Raw genomic sequence first — 21,267 nt, forward strand, 5'->3', positions numbered from 1 at the left:
GAATCCCTTTCTTATCCTCCGAATCTGAGTAATTCCAACACCATCAGACATTGCTGAGGGCATGGAAAATGTTCCATCATTCTCAGGGCCGGCTCTAGGCCCCAGCAAAGCCAGCCCAAGCTTGGAGCAGCACAATTCCAGGGACGGCGTTCCGGCCACTTTTTTTTTTTTTTTTTTTTCCTCTTGGGCAGTTGCACTCTCGGAGCTTGGGGCGGCAAATTATTTGCTTGGGGCGGCAAAAAACCTCGAGTCGGCCCTGACCATTCTGGTCTCTCCTGGGCTGCTCTTTGCATGTCCTCTATGTTGTTAAGTCCTGTAAGTTTTCCCTCTCTGAGTACTGTTCAAAGGAGGGGATGGCTCCTTTTGTGTTTCTCCAGCTGCCCAGTGGCGCACTTGCCATGGAAGACACACTTGCTTCATTCTTCATACGTCTCAAATATTTTCATCTTCTCTCTTGGATAACATTATAGATCAGGGGTTGTTGAACACTAACAAATTGTGGTATTTGTTATAAAGTAATTCAGTTTAATACCTAGAATATTTCTAAGGCAATTTCTTTTGAAGGCATATAGACATCTGCCTATACCTTTGGTGGATTTTCATCTTTCACATCCATATGTTAATATGGAAATAACAGCTGAGTTAAAGATCTAACTATGAACCTTTAAGTTGTAGATTTTCAATGGCCAAATCTTGTTTAAGCTGGTAAATGCAGCTGCTGCCTTATGACCTTATTCCCTTCTGGATATTCCCAGTGGCTTCCACATTATTGCAACATGTGCATTTTTTTCTTAGTGATTGTAATTGACTTTTAGTTCCCGTGCAATTTAATTATTCAGAGAATAGTATGATAATGCAATCTCTGTATAGATACACTTGACTTTCAATAGAACTTTGACTCTTAAGTTACTTGGTGCTTTTGGTATTTTTAACTTGTTTAATGGAATAACCATGACCAACTCTACTGTGTCAGTTTCTTGTGAACTGCTTACATTAGTGATGGTTTATTCCATTTACCGGTATTAAATGTTTTGAGGCTCTGGAAAGTCAAATTTTAAAGTAGGCCCCACAGTAAGGAAATCAGTAGCCCAAGCTTTGTTTCCTCTCTTTTGATAGCTTGAGCTGTCTGTCAAAATCTTGGAGAAATAGTTTCTTCATTTTAGCATATGGTTATCTCCTTTATATTTGTTGGAACATTTAGTCCAGTTTTGGAGGCAGTCTTGGAGGATTTTGTGATGAATGTTCCCTTCCAAAATCTGTTCTAATGGATGTGTTGGGAGCCTGTGAATTCCTAGGAAGAACCATGCTGATTGCTACAAAAAGGACTGTGAATTCATAACACTTTCTTCTGAAAGAAATCTGAAACTTTTTCAGACTGCAATAAAACCAAACCTCTAATTAAGCATCCTTTGCTACTATAGACAGTAACAAGGTGTTATTACATGGAATGAAAATCCTTTTTGTATCTACTGAGCTCTAAGCGCAGCCTCTATAGTTCTAACAACCTAAATGATTTAAAAAGCAGAAAGTATCAACCCAGCACTGCAGTGGATTAATAATCAGGTAACAGCTGCTAGCATTAGGGGACCTCTCAGGCCACATGGCCCAGGGAAATGTCTAGCTAAAAGTGAAAGAATGTGCAAAACTTACTATCTCCTGACATCCATAGAGAATTCTGAAGCCAATAGCTAGTTCCCCCTGTTAACAATTTTGTGACCCATCTAATTGTGCTGGTGAGATCCTCACTTTCTTCTTCTTATTTATTCGTATGCAGGTAGTGCTCCCAATGTGCAACATGCTAAATACCACTGCCCCACCCACTTGTGGCACAGAGCTCACTTTGTAAGGAGAGTGATCACTTTAGATAAGCTATTACCAGCAGGAGAGTGGGGTGGGGGGAGAGAAAACCTTTTGTAGTGATAAACACCCATTTTTTCATGGTCTGTGTGTATAAAAACATCTTCTGTATTTTCCACAGGATGCATCCGATGAAGTGAGCTGTAGCTCACGAGAGCTTATGCTCAAATAAATTGGTTAGTCTCTAAGGTGCCACAAGTCCTCCTTTTCTTTTTGCGAATACAGACTAACACGGCTGTTACTATGAAACCTGTCATTAAGCAAGGCACTGCATTTAGCCGTATGGAGTGGAAATCTATCAACTGCATGAAAAAACTTGTACAGATACAGACAGACATCATCTTCCTTTCCAAATGCAAACAGATGGACATCGTACCAAAAGGACTGAAGGTAAAAAATCCATTACAATCTACATACCACACTGACTATGCTGACAGCTTGTGCCACACGCTCTCAAAGAGACTGCGGAATCACCTGATCAACATCCTCTACAGCAAACAGGGAAAGATAAAGAATGAGCTCTCAAAACTGGATACTCTCATAAAAAACCAACCTTCCACACAAACTTCCTCATGGCTGGACTTTACTAAAACTAGACAAGCCATTTACAACACACACTTTGCTTCTCTACAAAAGAAAAAGGACACTAAACTTTCTAAACTACTACAGGCTACAAGGGGCCACAGCAATGGTCCCCTCAACCCACCCAGCAATATTGTTAACCTATCCAACTATACTCTGAGCCCAGCAGAAGCAGCTGTCCTATCTCGGGGCCTCTCCTTCTGCCCCTCCACCCCCATGAACATGATACAGTTCTGTGGTGACCTAGAATCCTATTTTCGATGTCTCCGACTCAAGGAATATTTCCAACACACCTCTGAACAACATACTAATCCACAGAGACCTCCCTACCAACACTACAAAAAGAAGGATTCTGGGTGGACTCCTCCTGAAGGTCGAGACAGCAGACTGGACTTCTACATAGAGTGCTTCCGCCGACATGCACGGGCTGAAATTGTGGAAAAGCAGCATCACTTGCCCCATAACCTCAGCCGTGCAGAACACAATGCCATCCACAGCCTCAGAAACAATTCTGACATCATAATCAAAAAGGCTGACAAAGGAGGTCCTGTTGTCATCATGAATAGGTCGGAATATGAACAAGAGGCTGCTCGGCAGCTCTCCAACACCACTTTCTACAAGCCATTACCCTCTGATCCCACTGAGAGTTACCAAAAGAAACTACAGCATTTGCTCAAGAAACTCCCTGAAAAAGCACAAGATCAAATCCGCACAGACACACCCCTGGAACCCCGACCTGGGATATTCTATCTACTACCCAAGATCCATAAACCTGGAAATCCTGGGCACCCCATCATCTCAGGCATTGGCACCCTGACAGCAGGATTGTCTGGCTATGTAGACTCCCTCCTCAGGCCCTATGCTATCAGCACTCCCAGCTACCTTCAAGACACCACTGACTTCCTGAGGAAACTACAATCCATCGGTGATCTTCCTGATAACACCATCCTGGCCACTATGGATGTAGAAGTCCTCTACACCAACATTCCACACAAAGATGGACTACAAGCCATCAGGAACAGTATCCCTGATAATGTCATGGCAAACGTGGTGGCTGAACTTTGTGACTTTGTCCTCACCCATAACTATTTCACATTTGGGGACAATATATACCTTCAGATCAGCGGCACTGCTATGGGTACCCGCATGGCCCCACAGGATGCCAACATTTTTATGGCAGACTTAGAACAACACTTCCTCAGCTCTCGTCCCCTAACGCCCCTACTCTACTTGCACTACATTGATGACATCTTCATCATCTGAACCCATGGAAAAGAAGCCCTTGAGGAATTCCACCATGATTTCAACAATTTCCATCCCACCATCAACCTCAGCCTGGTCCAGTCCACACAAGAGATCCACTTCCTGGACACTACAGTGCTATTAAATGATGGTCACATAAACACCACCCTATACCGGAAACCTACTGACCACTATTCCTATCTACATGCCTCCAGCTTTCACCCTGACCACACCACACGATCCATTGTCTACAGCCAAGCTCTGCGATACAACCACATTTGCTCCAACCCCTCAGACAGAGACAAACACCTACAAGATCTCTATCAAGCATTCTTACAACTACAATACCCACCTGCGGAAGTGAAGAAACAGATTGATAGAGCCAGAAGAGTTCCCAGAACTCACCTACTACAGGACAGGCCTAACAAAGAAAATAACAGAACGCCACTAGCCGTCACCTTCAGCCCCCAACTAAAACCCCTCCAACGCATTATCAAGGATCTACAACCTATCCTGAAGGACGACCCAACACTCTCACAAATCTTGGGAGACAGGCCAGTCCTTGCATACAGACAGCCCCCCAACCTGAAGCGAATACTCACCAGCAACCACATACCACACAACAGAACCACTAACCCAGGAACCTATCCTTGCAACAAAGCCCCTTGCCAGCTGTGCCCACATATCTATTCAGGGGACACCATCACAGGGCCTAATCACATCAGCCACACTATCAGAGGCTCGTTCACCTGCACATCTACCAATGTGATATATGCCATCATGTGCCAGCAATGCCCCTCTGCCATGTACATTGGCCAAACCGGACAGTCTCTACGTAAAAGAATAAATGGACACAAATCAAATGTCAAGAATTATAAAATTCATAAACCAGTCGGAGAACACTTCAATCTCTCTGGTCACTCGATTTCTGATCTCAAAGTGACTATCCTTTAACAAAAAAACTTTGAAAACAGACTCCAACGAGAGACTGCTGAATTGGAATTAATTTGCAAATTGGATACAATTAACTTAGGATTGAATAGAGACTGGGAATGGTTGATTCATTATAAAAAGTAACCTATTTCCCCTTGTTTATTCCTCCCCCCCACTGTTCCTCAGACGTTCTTGTTAAACTCTGGATTTGTGCTGGAAATGGCCCACCTTGATTATCATACACATTGTAAGGAGAGTGATCACTTTAGATAAGCTATTACCAACAGGAGGGTGTGGTGGGGGGAGAGAAAACCTTTTGTAGTGATAAACACCCATTTTTTCATGGTCTGTGTGTATAAAAACATCTTCTGTATTTTCCACAGTATGCATCCGATGAAGTGAGCTATAGCTCGCGAAAGCCTATGCTCAAATAAATTGGTTAGTCTCTAAGGTGCCACAAGTACTCCTTTTCTTTTTGCGAATACAGACTAACACGGCTGCTACTCTGAAACCTGCCTAAGAAAGAATACTCTCCTGATTAGCAGAACAAGAACCTTGAACACCTTCCACCCATTTATCTTAAGAAATTTGCCTCAATGTCCCACTGGGGGCTGCCCTGAGTTCCAGGCAATATTTTAGAAACAGACTGTGAAATGTTTGCTTATTGCGAGCTACTTTGGAAGAGAGGAGGAAAAACTGCAAAGAGTTTCCCCCTCCACGGTGCAGTTAGTTCCAGTGCGAGACTCCACACCCTTCAGAGAAGTTTCAGAGTAACAGCCGTGTTAGTCTGTATTCGCAAAAAGAAAAGGAGTACTTGTGGCACCTTAGAGACTAACCAATTTATTTGAGCATAAGCTTTCAGAGAAGAATTGTCAGAGACCTGGAGAAAGGGTTTCAGGAACTACCCTGCAGCACCAGAAGAGTTTCTGTGCATCAAGAGAACTTTTGTCACTTACCAAAATAAATTAACATATAAAAACAAGGAAACACCATGGTTTATGCAGGAGACACAGGTTTTAGCAGGAGACACAGTCTGGATTCATGGGTTTCTGCCACAAATTCATTATGTGACCTAGAGCACATCACTTTATCTCTCTCTCCCTCAAATTATCCATCTGTATAATGGATATAATAGGCAAAATCCTGCTCCCACTGAAATCAATACTTCTCTACCACAAATGAGGTAACATAAAGCTTAATAAATTAATGCTGTAAAAAAGCGAGTCCTTTGGGTGCAAAATACAATAGAAGAACTATTATTTGTAATGATAATATCATATTTAACTAGCATCTTTCATGATAAGGGATGTTGCGGTATTTTATAAACTTAAGCTGGTATAGAAACTATACACAGTGGTCATTTCATCCACCACTGAAATGCAGCTACTTCTGAGGTGGAACAAAGCAGCTGTTTAACAGCACACAGCCATACTACATACAAGATTTTGGAATTAGAAGTGAAGAATACCTTTTCCTACTGAAATTGCAGAGTTTGATTTAATTAGAGTGAATATAAAATATACCTTGGCAGCACACTGGGCTAGCAAGAACACTTTTTAGGTTGTAAGGTTTTTCAGAGGAAGGAATGTGACTTCATGTGTGTTTGCACAGCATCTTCTAGGACAGCTAGACCAGCCTGGCTCATGACAAAGGAAACACATCATTCTTTTGTTATGCAATAATGAAACTACACCAGATAAATACAAAACAGAATGCAAACTCCCCCCTGGCTGCATTTCCTGCAAATCAGTTACACCTGGACCCCTCACTTTACAAGAAAAATCTATAAGGAAACTTCTTGTGAAGTTTTCATTTACCAGACTTCAGTAACATGTGCCCCATCATTCTGAGAACCAGACCCGACCCTAAGGCCCTGATCCTACAAACACTTAGGCATTTGCTTAACATTAAGCAAATGTTTAATTGCTTTGCTGGATCAGGGCCAAATCTGCTTCTCAGGGACTTATGACATTACATAACGAAGAAAAAAGAAAAGGAGTACTTGTGGCACCTTAGAGACTAACCAGTTTATTTGAGCATGAGCTTTCGTGAGCTACAGCTCACTTCATCGGATGCATAGCATATCGTGGAAACTGCAGAAGACATTATATACACACAGAGACCATGAAACAAAACTTCCTCCCACCCCACTGTCCTGCTGCTAACAGCTTATCCAAAGTGATCATCAAGTGATCATCAAGGAAGGCCATTTCCAGCACAAATCAAGGTTTTCTCACTCTTCCCCCCCCCCCCCCCCACCCACACACAGACACACATACAAACTCACTCTCCTGCTGGTAATAACGAAGAGCATTTAAATCACCTAATATCCATAGGATAAGATGTTCAAGAGGATATTAGATACTAACCAAAATTGCCAGGTGTGCATTGCATGCCACAAACAACAAAGACTTTGAAAACAGTGAAGGCCAATGGAGAGAGAAACCCTATTTTGGATTTTTATATATATAAATGAGAGACAAGGTGAGGGAGGGAATATCTTTTATTGGACCAATTTCTGCTGGTGAGAGAGACAAGCTTTTGAGCTACACAGAGCTCTTCTTGAGGTGTAGCTCGAAAGCCTGTCCCTTCCATGGACAGAAGTTGGTGCAATAAAAGACATTACCTTCCCCACCTTATCTCTCTCATCTCCTGGGCCAACATGGCTATGAAAACACTGCAATACAGATATATAATTATTAATACTAGCAAAATAAGTTTCTGGGCTTTAGGTCAAACATACCAAGTTGTGTTCGTTTGTTTTTGCTGCCCTTAAAGGAGTTCACATAAACTATTATCATCATTTTATGTTTGACTGTGTAGTAATTTCCATACCTGTCCAATCACTCATTATATTGATACACACAGCCCTGAATTTCACAATTCTCAATACAGTACTTCCTACAGCCCCTATTTCAATACCATTACTGGCATGACAATGTGTTGTGAGCATTACCCCAAGTTTTGGTGTACTGGACAGGTTTCACAGTAGTGGTGAGGCACCTTGGGCTTTGTTTTGTTTTTTAGTGTCCCTGTTCCTGCTCCTACTCTCAATGAAGTAATGGCAAAATTCTCATTAACTTCAAAGGGAGCAAGACGGTATCCTTTGTGTTAGTCAGTTTCTGATTAAGTGGCTCAGGCTGCTACGCTGAGCTGTGCAAAGGTTTCGTGACAAAAAGCAAAATTTGGCACAGGATCATCTAAAAGGTCATCAGTGTTCCTGGACCTTTCAAATAAACCTGGGCTCAATTTTGACCAAACATCATTGATTTATTATTTTTGAAAAAAAGGCAAAATATTTATCTAAGATAGATGGTTTTACATGGCCCCATCAACAAAGTATCAGGGTGCCTGCCCCAGTATACATAGATGTATTTTCCCAACAGCTCTGAGGGGTAGGGAAGTATTATTTTCCCCATTTTCCCCAGATGGGGAAATGAGGCACAGAGAGAAAAAATCACTTGTCAGAAGTCACCCATGCAGCCTGTGCCAGAGTCAAAGACTGAACACAAATCCACTGAGATGTGCTAAAGTGTCCATCCTTCCTCCTTATTTGAGTATTGCTTCAAACTTGATATTTGAACAGACTCAGAACAAAACTCAAGGAGCGGGAACCCACCCAAAATTAAACTCTAGAAAGTTTCCCCAAGCCCCAGGAAGTAGAGTTGCCAGCTCCATGTGGCTGTCCTGCCACATACTGATGTTTCTGGTGTCTCTTTTCTTTCTCCCAAAGTAGATGTCTCCCCTCACAAGTCCCCTTCAGAGAATACTTAAAAGACATTGTGATTTCACTGGAAGCTGTTGTCATCACAGAACATATACCAGTGGCCCCACCTTGGTTTTTCAAATATCATAGCCAAAGCCTGATTAAACTACAAGTCCCTGAGTCATAATGACAGGTTTCAGAGTAGTGAATCATGGCTGTATTTTAAAGAATCCTTATTGAGGTTACAGGGACAAACCATCCTGAAGTGTAGAAAGAATAGTAAATATGGCAGGTGACCAGCTTGGCTTCAGAGTGAAATCCTTGCTGATCTTAAACACAAAAAAGAAGCTTACAAGAAGTGGAAGATTGGACAAATGACCAGGGAACAGTATAAAAATATTGCTCGGGCATGCAGGAGTGAAATCAGGAAGGCCAAATCACACCTGGAGTTGCAGCTAGCAAGAGATGTTAAGAGTAACAAGAAGGGTTTCTTCAGGTATGTTAGCAACAAGAAGGAGGTCAGGGAAAGTGTGGGCTCCTTACTGAATGAGGGAGGCAACCTAGTGACAGAGGATGTGGAAAAAGCTAATGTACTCAATGCTTTTTTTGCCTCTGTCTTCAAGAACAAGGGTCAGCTCCCAGACTACTGCACTGGGCAGCACAGCATGGGGAGGAGGTGACCAGCCTTCTGTGGAGAAAGAAGTGGTTCGGGATTATTTAGAAAAGCTGGACAAGCACAAGTCCATGGGGCTGGATGTGCTGCATCTGAGAGTGCTAAAGGAGTTGGCGGATGTGATTGCAGAGCCATTGGCCATGATCTTTGAAAACTCATGGCGATCGGGGGAAGTCCCGGACGACTGGAAAAAGGCTAATGTAGTGCCCATCTTTAAAAAAGGGAAGGAGGAGGATCCTGGGAACTACAGGCCAGTCAGCCTCACCTCAGTCCCTGGAAAAATCATGGAGCAGGTCCTCAAGAAATCAGTTCTGAAGCACTTCGAGGAGAGGAAAGTGATCAGGAACAGTCAGCATGGATTCTCCAAGGGCAAGTCATGCCTGACTAATCTAATTGCCTTCTATGACAAGATAACTGGCTCTGTGGATGAGGGGAAAGCAGTGGACGTGTTGTTCCTTGACTTTAGCAAAGCTTTAGACACAGTCTCCCACAGTATTCTTGCCAGCAAGTTAAAGAAGTATGGGCTGGATGAATGGACTATAAGGTGGACAGAAAGTTGGCTAGATTGTCGGGCTCAACAGGTAGGGATCAATGGCTCCATGTCTAGTTGGCAGCTGGTATCAAGTGGAGTGCTCCAAGGGTCGGTCCTCGGGTCGGTTCTATTCAATATCTTCATAAATGATCTGGAGGATGGTGTGGATTGCACCCTCAGCAAGTTTGCAGATAACACTAAACTGGGAGGAGAGGTAGATACGCCGGAGGGTAGGGATAGGATACAGAGGGACCTAGACAAATTAGAGGATTGGGCCAAAAGAAATCTGATGAGGTTCAACAAGGACAAGTGCAGAGTCCTGCACTTAGGACGGAAGAATCCCATGCACCGCTACAGACTAGGGACCGAGTGGCTAGGCAGCAGTTCTGCAGAAAAGGACCTAGGGGATACAGTGGACGAGAAGCTGGATATGAGTCAGCAGTGTGCCCTTGTTGCCAAGAAGGCCAATGGCATTTTGGGCTGTATAAGTAGGGGCATTGCCAGCAGATCGAGGGACGTGATCGTTCCCCTCTATTCAACATTGGTGAGGCCTCATCTGGAGTACTGTGTCCAGTTTTGGGCCCCACACTACAAGAAGGATGTGGAAAAATTGGAAAACATTCAGTGGAGGGCAACAAAAATTATTAGGGGACTGGAACACATGACTTATGAGGAGAGGCTGAGGGAACTGGGATTGTTTAGTCTGCGGAAGAGAAGAATGAGGGGGGATTTGATAGCTACTTTCAACTACCTGAAAGGGGGTTCCAAAGAGGATGGCTCTAGACTGTTCTCAGAGGTAGCAGATGACAGAACAAGGAGTAATGGTCTCAAGTTGCAGTGGGGGAGGTTTAGGTTGGATATTAGGAAAAACTTTTTCACTAGGAGGGTGGTGAAACACTGGAATGTGTTACCTAGGGAGGTGGTGGAATCTCCTTAAGGTCAGGCTTGACAAAGCCCTGGCTGGGATGATTTAATTGGGGTTCAGTCCTGCTTAGAGCAGGGGGTTGGACTAGATGACCTCCTGAGGTCCCTTCCAACCCTGATATTCTATGATTCTATGCCATCTTTCATATGCAACAATGCTACAATATCTCGCTCAAAAATAAAGACCTTCTCAACAAAGTTTACATAACTAATGCAAAAAGCACAGTATGTTCCTGTCATTAGGACAGCCACAATCAGTGATCCTTCAAATTCTTCCTCACGCTGAAAAATTCAACAGCCACAGAGTGTCTGACTTCACTCCTCAGAGAACAGGAAGGAACCAATAAAGTGCTGATTATGGGAGATTTTCAGATACCCATTCCTCAAAGAGCACATACTACTAACTTTGTCCTCAGTTACACCTGTGCAACCCTAGGTACCTGTAACTAAGGACATGATTTGAGCCATGAGTATTTAGAGAAAGACGAAGTAACATCAAGCTGGTTATTTTTGCAGTAAAACTACTTTTGAAGAAAAATTAATGAGCAAAACTATTTTCCAGTGAGGTCTGTTGGTTATGTAATATTACTGTGAAAAGCTGTTGAAAAATCACACCAATAACAAATGATCTACCTGGTCTTCCGGCACTATGCTTATGGAATTTCTTTGCTGTGCAGTCTATTAGTTCTGCAGCACATCTACATATGCATCTATAGTGACACTAGTTAAGACAAAAGCTATAGTAGTCATTTGTCTTCATGCTACAGCAAGGGACACTAGGCCCACCATATCTTCCCCATGCTTTGTAAATCACAGGACCATGCAGAGAAGCTTACATAGCAATGAAGAAGAACAGTGTCTCTCTGACAAGGACGAAAGCCATTTCTTCTTATTTTACTCTCCGCTGGTTGACATAGTTAGTGCTGGCCAAATCTGCAAAGTTTTATTTCAGAAGTTTATTTTGTTATATTTGTGAAATACTTTCAACATTCCAAAGATACAGAGTTTTTCAAGATAAGAATTAAGATGGCAAAAAGTCTGTGTTCATTTAAAGGGCATGGCTGAGTTAGTGCTGTCTAGTTATTGTAAATCTTATCAGCAGTCCCCCTGGCTGTTGGTTGGTTGGTAGGGAAGGAGAGAAAGATCCATTGTAAATCTGAGTTGCACCTTAATATCTCCAAAGGCCCTTTTCTTTGCAGAGCCGCCCGGGGGGGGGGAGGGGCGGGAAGTGGGGCAATTTGCCCCAGGCCCCGGGGCAATATACTATACTATAGCATTGCAACTTTTTTTTATGGAAGGGGTCCCCGAAATTGCTTTGCCCCAGGGCCCCTGAATCCTCTGGGCAGCACTGTTTCTTTGCCAGTAGAAAAAGAGGGCAACAGGAAAGTAGTCCATGACTCTTGGAGACGCTCATAAATGAGGTCACTCTTCAGCAAGATGGCTGCCATCAGCACAAGACTTGGAAAATGATCATTTGAATGCAGAATCATTGTCCTGTCCAGTTCCCCACTTGTCTGGCAGGAAAGGCTGCTCACCATGGGAACCTGCAGTAAACTGAATGCACACAGATGGGTGCCACTTTCTTTATATTCCTCGGTCATTTGTAAAACAGAAATTGTGCTCATTTTATTGATAGGCCGTAACTCTAATCAGGCAAACACAGGCTGGTAAAAGGTGTGTTATGCAGGACAAGCATTAACGATACTTGGCAGGAGGAGTGCTGAGAGCCATAGGCTCCAACTCCGTGGGTGCTCCAGGGCTGGATTAGTGGGTGTTTAGCACCCACCGGCAGCCTGCTCCCTCCCTTTTCCCCCAGTGCCTCCCATCCACCAGCAGCCCTGCTGATCAATTCCTCCCGCTCAGCATCTCCTACCCGCCGCAATCAGCTGTTCCACAGCACACAGGAGGTGCTGGGAGGGAGGTGGAAGAGCGGGGACGGGGCACACTCAGAGGAGGGGGCAGAAGTGGGTGGGAAGAGGCAGGGTGGGGGCTTGGGGAAGGGGTGAGGGCAGGACCTGGGGAGGAGCAGCAGTGGGAAGAGGCAGGGCGGGGGTGGAAGTTTAGAGGAAGGAGGCAGGTGGGGCCGTGGGCGGAGCGGGGGGGCTGAGCACCCCTGGGACCCGGAAGAAGCTGGCACCTGTGCTGAGAGCCATTGAACCAAACTGTATATAATGGATATCATGGAATCCACTTCAAGCCAGGGGGTGCAGCAGCGCCCCCAGCACCCCTAGTTCTAGCACCTATGCTTGGCAGTCTGTCTAAATGCTCAGAGTCTTTGACTGGGATTTTCTTGGTCACATCTCAAATTGCTGTATATATTATTTTGTTTAATCACAACATATGTTTGAAAATTAATCTGATAAACCACACAATTAAAGTGGTAAAACAGGCTGGTTTAGTTCTATGGAAGAACAGGAGAAGCCTGATTTGTTTGGATAGCACACAGTGTTAGAAATTTGTCCGCTTTATTGACTGCAGCACTTCACCATAAATGCTAAGTGAGTAATATGACACAAGGCTAGCTGTTTCTTTCCTGTTACTGCTTAGCATTGGAGTTTCCTGTAAATGGAAGGGTGGCCCAGCCAAGAGGCCAACCAAGGAAATGATTTATTCCTAGCACACAGGGCTTGCTGCCTCGGTTAGAGAGCAATCTAATTTGTTTAAATGTTTGAATGTTTGTGGTGTGTGCTTAAAGCTAGGGTGTTACAATATAGTATTGTTTGCAGTTCAAATAGGATGATGTTACTGAGGAAAGGTGTCTGTTGAGTAGAAAGGATAGCAGTCTTAAAATGCATCAACAGGAATCAGATAAACAATAACAATAATATACTTTTCCCCTTTCATTCCAGGATCTCAAAGCACTTTACAAAGATTAATTAATTAAGCTTCATAAGCCTCCCATTGCATCAGCTTCATTAACCCCAATTGGGGAACCCTAAATACAGGAAGGTGACATGACCGCAGGTCATACAAAGAGTCAATAACAGAGCCAGAAATAGAACCCTGAAAAATAGAACTCCCCATCCCCTGCTCTGCCCATTAGACCACACCTAGGACATAGGTCGGCTTGCACAGTCACCCAGTTTCTCAGAGACCAGTGATTACACGGGTGTGATGACCGTGCTGTATGTGTACTGATGAGAGTGGAACTGGAAAGTCAGACACATAATTCTGGAAATGAGGGTTATCAAGTGTCACAGCAGTGGGACTTCAAACCACACATGCTGAGGGGCAGAATTCGGCCTGAAGAAAAGAAAATACAGACTAAACAACCAACAAAACAAGAGTCACTTTGTCTTTGCAGAGGGCTAAAATCAGCTAATTTCACTGTGGTTTCTCTCCTTTGGATTTGTCCTTTGGTCTGTGTCAGGGACGCTCCTTCCCCATTACACCTGTCCCTCAGCTGTCCTGCAGAGCTCTCTCCTTCTCCCAACAGAAATGCCTTTGATCTTTTACAGCCCCCTTAAGAAACCTGTTACTCAGAGAGTCATGCTAGCATTATCTTGCATATTCAAGCTTAGCCTCTCTTTTCCTTCCTCTATTCAGCTACCCTATCTCAGCTGTGCTGTTTTTTAACTCCTCACCAACAGCAGATATTCTCCCAGGTGACCAATTCCCATGCTAGTATGTGCCACATGGGAACCCGATGTCAGCCACAGTACCCCTTTGGATTTTGGGTGAGCTTAGGAGAGGAAAGCATATGTCACCTAGACATGCAGAAAAAGAGAAGGTGCCAGAAAGATAACAGACATCCACACAGTCACATGCATATAGTCATGGCCTCTGTGAAAGTCAGTGAGGGTACAAGAAACACTGATCCGGGCTAACATTGCAATGTTTATGCTTCCAAGGGCAAGAACTATACTGATCTTTAGGCAAGAACCTCCTGACTCCTGGATTCTCATCTGCATTCTGGACAACCTGGAAAACGTTCACTTCCATCCCTCTTGCAGGCTTGCCAAGAATCATGAAGCAGTAATGCAGTTGAGAGTAAACATGACTACTCATTTGAGGAGTATGGAGTTTATCCAGTTCTGATGTGGGGAATATGGAATTTAGTTTGTTAGTTTGCCCACTTTTTTCCCCACCATTACACCACTGTCATGAGGGAATGTGAACCTGCATCTCAGCATCCAGAGGATCCCAGAAGGAAGAGCAACCAAAGCTGGCAAAGTGGCTACATCATTGAGAGATCCTGAGCACAGCAAACCATCACGATTAAACCATCACCAAGTGTGTGCTGAATATTCTGGATGGATGACAGAAATGGGTTCCTAGTAGAAAATCAGGAATACTAGTTAAAGGGACATCATCATCATAAAAATCATACATTGTAAATAAACAAAATTATTTACCAATGGTACTAATAAGACCTTAAATAAAAGTGAAATCATTTTGAAATCCAATCACTGCTCCTTTTCCTTGTTTCCTTCTGGCATTTCTCATCTTGGACAATGACAATCAATTAAAATCCGTTTTAATTTGGTTTATAGTCCACTTCACTTTCAGGTTCACTCAGTGCTGCAATGCTTGGGTTACAAACATTCTCCTGCTGTGTTTTTACAAAAACACTTTTGTTCACTGGATTTTTTAAAAAATATTGTGAAAACATGTCTATTGATCTTAGGGTTTGCAAAAGATTGTGCTTACAAAATGTAAATATTAGGTCAAACAAATTTTGTTTACATTAAAGGAAGAGTTTTATCAAGTGGGCATTTTCCTAATGATTACAGAAAAGTGTTCTCACCTATATAATGAGCCAGACAAATCCCCACGGACCCAAGCTGAGGAGCAGTTTGTGGTTTTGTTCGTGTTGAAAGGATTCAGCAAAGTTTTCACTGTCTAAAACATCATATCCCTAGAAATTGTGTGTGTTTTAAAACGGTTACTGTTCATGCACCCAGAGATTGTAGCAGGGGTATTGAATGGATGGATAAACAAAAAACCTAAATTCCAATAATATTTCTTCTTAGCACTGAATCTATCATTTGATTTTAACAATTTTTACTTCCAATCTAATCTAATACATGCACAATTTCATTAACCATTTTTCCTATTCTATTACTTCTTATTTCTCACTGTCATAAGTCTTAATATTTACACAGAAATCACCAGCATCATGCATGGGACATGGCATGGCAAGGCAAAGACCTAGTCCTCATACTTCATAGTATCAACTTAAAATTACATTTATATGTTTTTTTTAAAACCTGCCATTGTTGTAAATAATTTTAGGATTTTCTTTATTTTTTCAGTTTACTTTGACCATTTGACAGCACTTTGTATATGGTTAGTTTAATTGTTTCCCTCTTCAGTCCGTCATTATCTCCTGTTGTTTCCACAGGTGTTTCACAGAGCAGCAGCAGAGTGGAAAACTTTATTAAAAATAAAAGGAGGACTTGTGGCACCTTAGAGACTAACCAATTTATTTGAGCATAAGCTTTCGTGAGCTACAGCTCTGATGCATCCGATGAAGTGAGCTGTAGCTCACGAAAGCTTATGCTCAAATAAATTGGTTAGTCTCTAAGGTGCCACAAGTCCTCCTTTTCTTTTTGCGAATACAGACTAACACGGCTGTTACTCTGAAATCTGTTTATTAAAAATATAATTGCACAAAAACAAAAATTGGGAAGGGGACTAAGGGACAGGTGTGGAGCTGAAACTACATTGAAATTGTTTTTTAAAAAATATACTATACTTCAGGTGGATGGTATGCCTTTAATTATCCAAGAGAAATAGTACAGATTAGCCACTTCCACTGGGAATCACTCTGTTTTAGCAAATATAAGTGGGGATGAGGTCATGTAAAATAAATCCACACCATCCTCTCACTTCATTGTGATTTAAACATGCCACGCAGCTCCTTACTCAAGACAACTAATTGACTCTCAAGTTAGCTCCTCCAGGAACCTGGGGATGTCAAATTTGGCAGAACACTGTATGAAATCTCTGTCTGCAACATGTATTTTAAACATGCTATTTCATGACTAATAAACCATCAAGAGCCACCATTTTTAAGATTACACAGGCAAAAATATGTGTGTGTTTTACAGCTGCAGTTACCATAAATGTTCAAGCAATCACAGTAAACGACTATGCCACTCTGGTGACTGCACACATGAATATTACGCTAGCACCTTCTTGCTGTCACAGGTCTAAAATCTGGTTTCAGAGTAACAGCCGTGTTAGTCTGTATTCGCAAAAAGAAAAGGAGTACTTGTGGCACCTTAGAGACTAACCAATTTATTTGAGCATGAGCTTTCGTGAGCTACAGCTCACTTCATCGGATGGTGCCACAAGTACTCCTTTTCTTTTTGAGGTCTAAAATCTGACTCTCAGCATCTTTTCCTATCGGTATCAGAGTGCTGGATATTGGTTTCTTTCATTTTATATGAACTTGAAAAATTACCATGAACATTTACTAGCCCAGACAGAAAATCTACTCACATATCTTCTACCATGATCATTTAATATAATGAACAAATTATATTTTATTTACCCACCTAAACAAATTATTTGCCCTGTATTTGTAGCAACTAGAAATTTACAAGGCGTATTCTATACCTATTGTTTCATAGTCAATAAAATCTCAGTTTAAAAAATGTTCTGGAATCATAAACCTCCCCTAGCAAGTAATGGGATTTCTTGATGAGCATGGTTAATTTTAAGGTTCTATCTACTCTGTAGAAACTACCATGCTGGTCGAATAGATTGCAATACAGTAGTTCCCCATCATGATTTAAGTAGACAGGACCAAGCCAGGCTGAACTTTACCAAGGCTGAAATACAGCTCAGGAATAGAGTTAAAACAGAAGTCATTCCCAACTACACTATAAAACCAAAGATTCTAACCCATGTTTGGTATTACCATGCTGCAATCTGGTGCTCCACTCCTGTCACTTTTGGTGGTGTAAATGTGATTAAAAGGCAAACAGATCCCGAAAATGGCAACTCCTTATACTTTCACTCCAAATAGTTGGAGTAAGCTATCTGTTCAAGCAAAACAGGCATTGTCTGGTTTCAAGGAAGATTTTTCTCTTCTGAAGCCTTGTCAGTACAAAAAGGAATGAAAATATAACAATGTTGTCTGCTTCTTTCAGACTGAGTGTCTTGTCTTATAGCCAACTAAAATGTCACTCAAATGGAACTAAAAAGTTCCTATCCTGAACCTACAAAAACAGCTGTTAAAAACCATGATCAATGTAAAACCTGTTTTTATGTCCACCAGGTAAATGTAAGGACCAACTGATATTTTGGATACTCTATAGATTAGAGAGATAAAACAGTCAATTTCAATGTTAATCTGTCTTGTGTATCTCATTTCTCAGCGGCATTTAACCACTGACTACAGTACACGATAGTAGCACAATGCATGCAGTTATGCAACTACTCTGCTGTGCATTACGGTATCTGCTTGTTGTGTTGCAGGAGATTTACTGAGTATTCTTCAGCTGTATTTTTGACAGGAGGCTTTTGCTTATGGGATAAGCACCTTTTTGGTGAAGTAAGTGAAAGATACAACACAAAGGTAAAGTCAGATTCAAGGTCAATGTGTTTGGTTGGCTTCTCAACTGATTTTCCATACTAAATAAGTGTAACCTGTTCTGTTCAGCTTATTAGAACTGCCAGGGTGTAGTTAATAGATATTGTTCTCAAGGGGAGTTTATAGTAATCAGAAGGCAATTATTTTGACAGGATTTTGGTCAGAAACTGACCAAGTCCTGGTCTTCACCATCAAACCTGCTTATTCTAGCTTCATTTGAAAACATTGTTTATACACAATCCTGCATTCCTTTTCTGACATTGGGGCAGCAGGTGCATTTGTGCAATTTGAAATTAAAAAACGCCTTTGTTCCCAAACGAAATATAAGGACATCTGGGAAAGTCTGAGAAACTCTTGAATGAGAAAGGAACTTCTAGGCTTAGCTCTCACAGTGGGAAGCAAGATTTTATGCAGTGATTAGCTCTTGTGCAGGGCTTTGCATTTCCAACTTGCTTTACAAATGCTGTTAGGAGTAGTTAGGGGTGCTTAGCATTTCACAGAATCAGACTCAAAATGCTCCAAATTAATATGAGATGCTACAATTAGTTAACCTTTGTACAGCACTTCAGGGGTGCAATCCTGCAGGATGCTGACCACTCTGGCTCTAATCCAGCAAAACATTTAAGCACATGCTTGATTTTAGGCACATGAGTAGTCCTAACAAAGCTAACAGGACTATGCACGTGCCGGAATGCTTTGCTAGTTAAGGCCAGAATGCTCAGTACCCTGCAGGATCAAGCCCTAGAAATGAAAGACATGCAGAGGGGGTAAGCACTATATAAAAATCTTGCCTTCCACCTACAGTAGTAACCACAGAACGATTTTGTTCATTAAAGAGTTTTCCTCTGGCTTTCCCAGATGCCCTCATATTTAGCCGTTTGTGAATGAAAAGGTTTTGTTGCTGTTTACATTAATAGAAGCAGAGGTTATTTATCCCCTTATAGATGAGTTCATCATCTTTCAGGCCCCATATGGCTGGCTTTAAGCAACTGACATAGACCCCTGAGCCTTCCACTATTAAATGTCAAGATTTTCTGAAGTGTGCACTTACAAGATGTACAATATACAAAATGTTCACAGAGAAATCAAACCCAGCAGCAGTCTTGATAGTAAACACAGCTGCACAAGCAGAATTACCGATATAGCTTCAACAAAAAAACCAGACCTGTAAAACGTATTGCTGAAAACTGCCTTTAGCACAGCTCACCTGAAACTACTTCATACGTGTTGAGACCCAATTTTAAAAACCATGTTTGTTGAAAGATAAATCCAATTTGCCTTAAACTGGAGGGAGGGGATGGAATTAGCAAACTAAGGGCCAGTGTTCAAGCTAAATTGTTTAAATAATGAGAGGTCCCATCATTTGGAACATTTAAAATGTACGGGTGCATTTTCCAGTATGAATTACTATAGGGAGCAGTGTAGAAAATGGACGGGGGTCTGTCTGTTGTGTTAATTTAGATGGAATAAAGAGCCCAAGGAGTCAAAGGTGTTAACATGACCCTGAAACGGTCCAACATTAAACAGTTTTAAATAAGTTTTGCGGTTTGGTCAACAGAGACCTCAGCCTGCTTAGTACCCTGGCAAACACATTAGGAAATTCTTGCCAAAGGTTAGAAATGTATCGACTGAAACACACACATGGAAAAGAATCAAAACGAGCCAGAGCATTGAAACTGAAATTGAGTAATTATGCAAAACAAACAATCAAAACCTATCAAAGTCCCTTTTTGGAGACAGTGAATATTAGTTTAAGTCTCTTATTCAGTCAAGCAAACCTTGTTGGTGGGGAAGAAAGGGTTAGTTCTGTTGTTCAATTCTGCGTCTGGAATGATAGTCACTTTGCGGCTTTAGATAAAACAGATAGACCCAGAAGGGAGAGAAGACATAGGATAGTAAAGATGGAGGTAATATGGCTTTTGTTGACGTTCTCAGGACACAAGGCGGCTGCTCAGTCATGGATGGATGCTTTGGGCTGGCATGCAAGCCATGACAGCTGGCAGTCTGGACCCCGACTCACCTCCTGGTCAGGGACATCATCTGGTTCGTCTGGTCAGGGCCCTCTCTTTACTGGTCCTTCTCAGACTGAGCAGAGCTGAATGGGCTGTCTGAGCTCTCTGTGCTGGGGCCATGAAGTACAGTTGATGTCAGGATCAAGTGAAAAGCCGAGAGAGAGAGGGGACAGGAGGAAGACAGTGGGGGAGAGAAAGGAGCACACAAGGGGAAGGCAGAGCAGGCTTTCACATGTATCAGCTGGGTCAACCCTGGTGCAGCAATGATGGTTAAGTGTTCCCACTGGAGTATCAAGGTCTGGTGTTATGGCAACAATTCTTCTGCCACAGCTGTGGTGACAGTAAAAAGTTGCCTTTCTTCCTCCCGCAATGTCTCTTTTGAAGGATCCCCCAAAAGGCAATGGGTGGAATGGCCCATCCTCTCATTATTTTGCCCACCAATTAGACCTAATTTCCATAGCACCGATTTTGGTCCAGTACTCTACTCCTTTTGTTCACCAGTTATAATCCTTGTGTGGTATCAGTAAACCCTTTCTGTTTACATTAATTCAGTCTTTCTGACTCCTCCTTACACCTTTTCTTAAATAATTGTATATAACAGATCATCGTGACAATTCACCAACTTTTTACCGACTTTTCACCACTTAGGCTAACAATTAAAGTAGGCCTGCTAAGCCACAATTATTACAACATTATTATTGCTCCTGCTATTGAAGTAAATGATAAAACTCCCATTGACTTCAATGTGAGCAGCCTGAGTCCCTAGGATGTGACCTAAGGGTAACAGATTTTTTCCATTACCAAATACTATGATTCTGTCATTCTATTAAGAGTCTCCTTGCTTCTTCCAAAGGGGTGGCGGGGGGAAGACATGCAAGGAAGGTGTTTCATGATGGGGGCCACCTGAGCTCTAGAGGGAAGAGAACTGCAAAAATATATCTTAAAAATTCATAAATACCTGATAAGAAAAACCTTCCCCATACAATATTACAGTGGAAACAATACATTATTTTGTACAGTTTATTTCATACAAACTATCTCAAAATTCTTCACAGAATTACATAGTAGCAGCAGAGGGAGGCAGATACTAAGAGGCATGGACACGAGAAACACAGATGTCTACATGGAATTTGAAATGAGATGGAGAAGAGTTAATGAAGCAGCAAAAGGCTGTTTCAGACAGCAGGAGCGACAGCGATGATGGCTCTTACACTGCTAATGGTGAGACTGTGGGAGAGGAAAGAGATGAAGCCAGGGCAAGAT

General features: G+C 42.2%; 1 long non-coding RNA gene across 1 annotated transcript in view; it reads right to left on the reverse strand.

The window, feature by feature from the left end:
* The window catches only part of LOC141994690 (uncharacterized), a 33,856-nt gene extending 19,169 nt beyond the window's left edge, over positions 1 to 14,687 (reverse strand). Inside the window, exons 1-2 of the long non-coding RNA XR_012641192.1 lie at positions 14,569 to 14,687; positions 11,286 to 11,382 (exon numbers count right to left, since the gene is read on the reverse strand). This is a non-coding gene — a long non-coding RNA (uncharacterized LOC141994690). The remainder of the gene's footprint in view (positions 1 to 11,285; positions 11,383 to 14,568) is intronic.
* Positions 14,688 to 21,267: the final 6,580 nt, after the last annotated feature.

The sequence above is a fragment of the Natator depressus genome, chromosome 10 (assembly GCF_965152275.1).
Source record: "Natator depressus isolate rNatDep1 chromosome 10, rNatDep2.hap1, whole genome shotgun sequence".
NCBI lineage: Eukaryota > Metazoa > Chordata > Testudines > Cheloniidae > Natator > Natator depressus.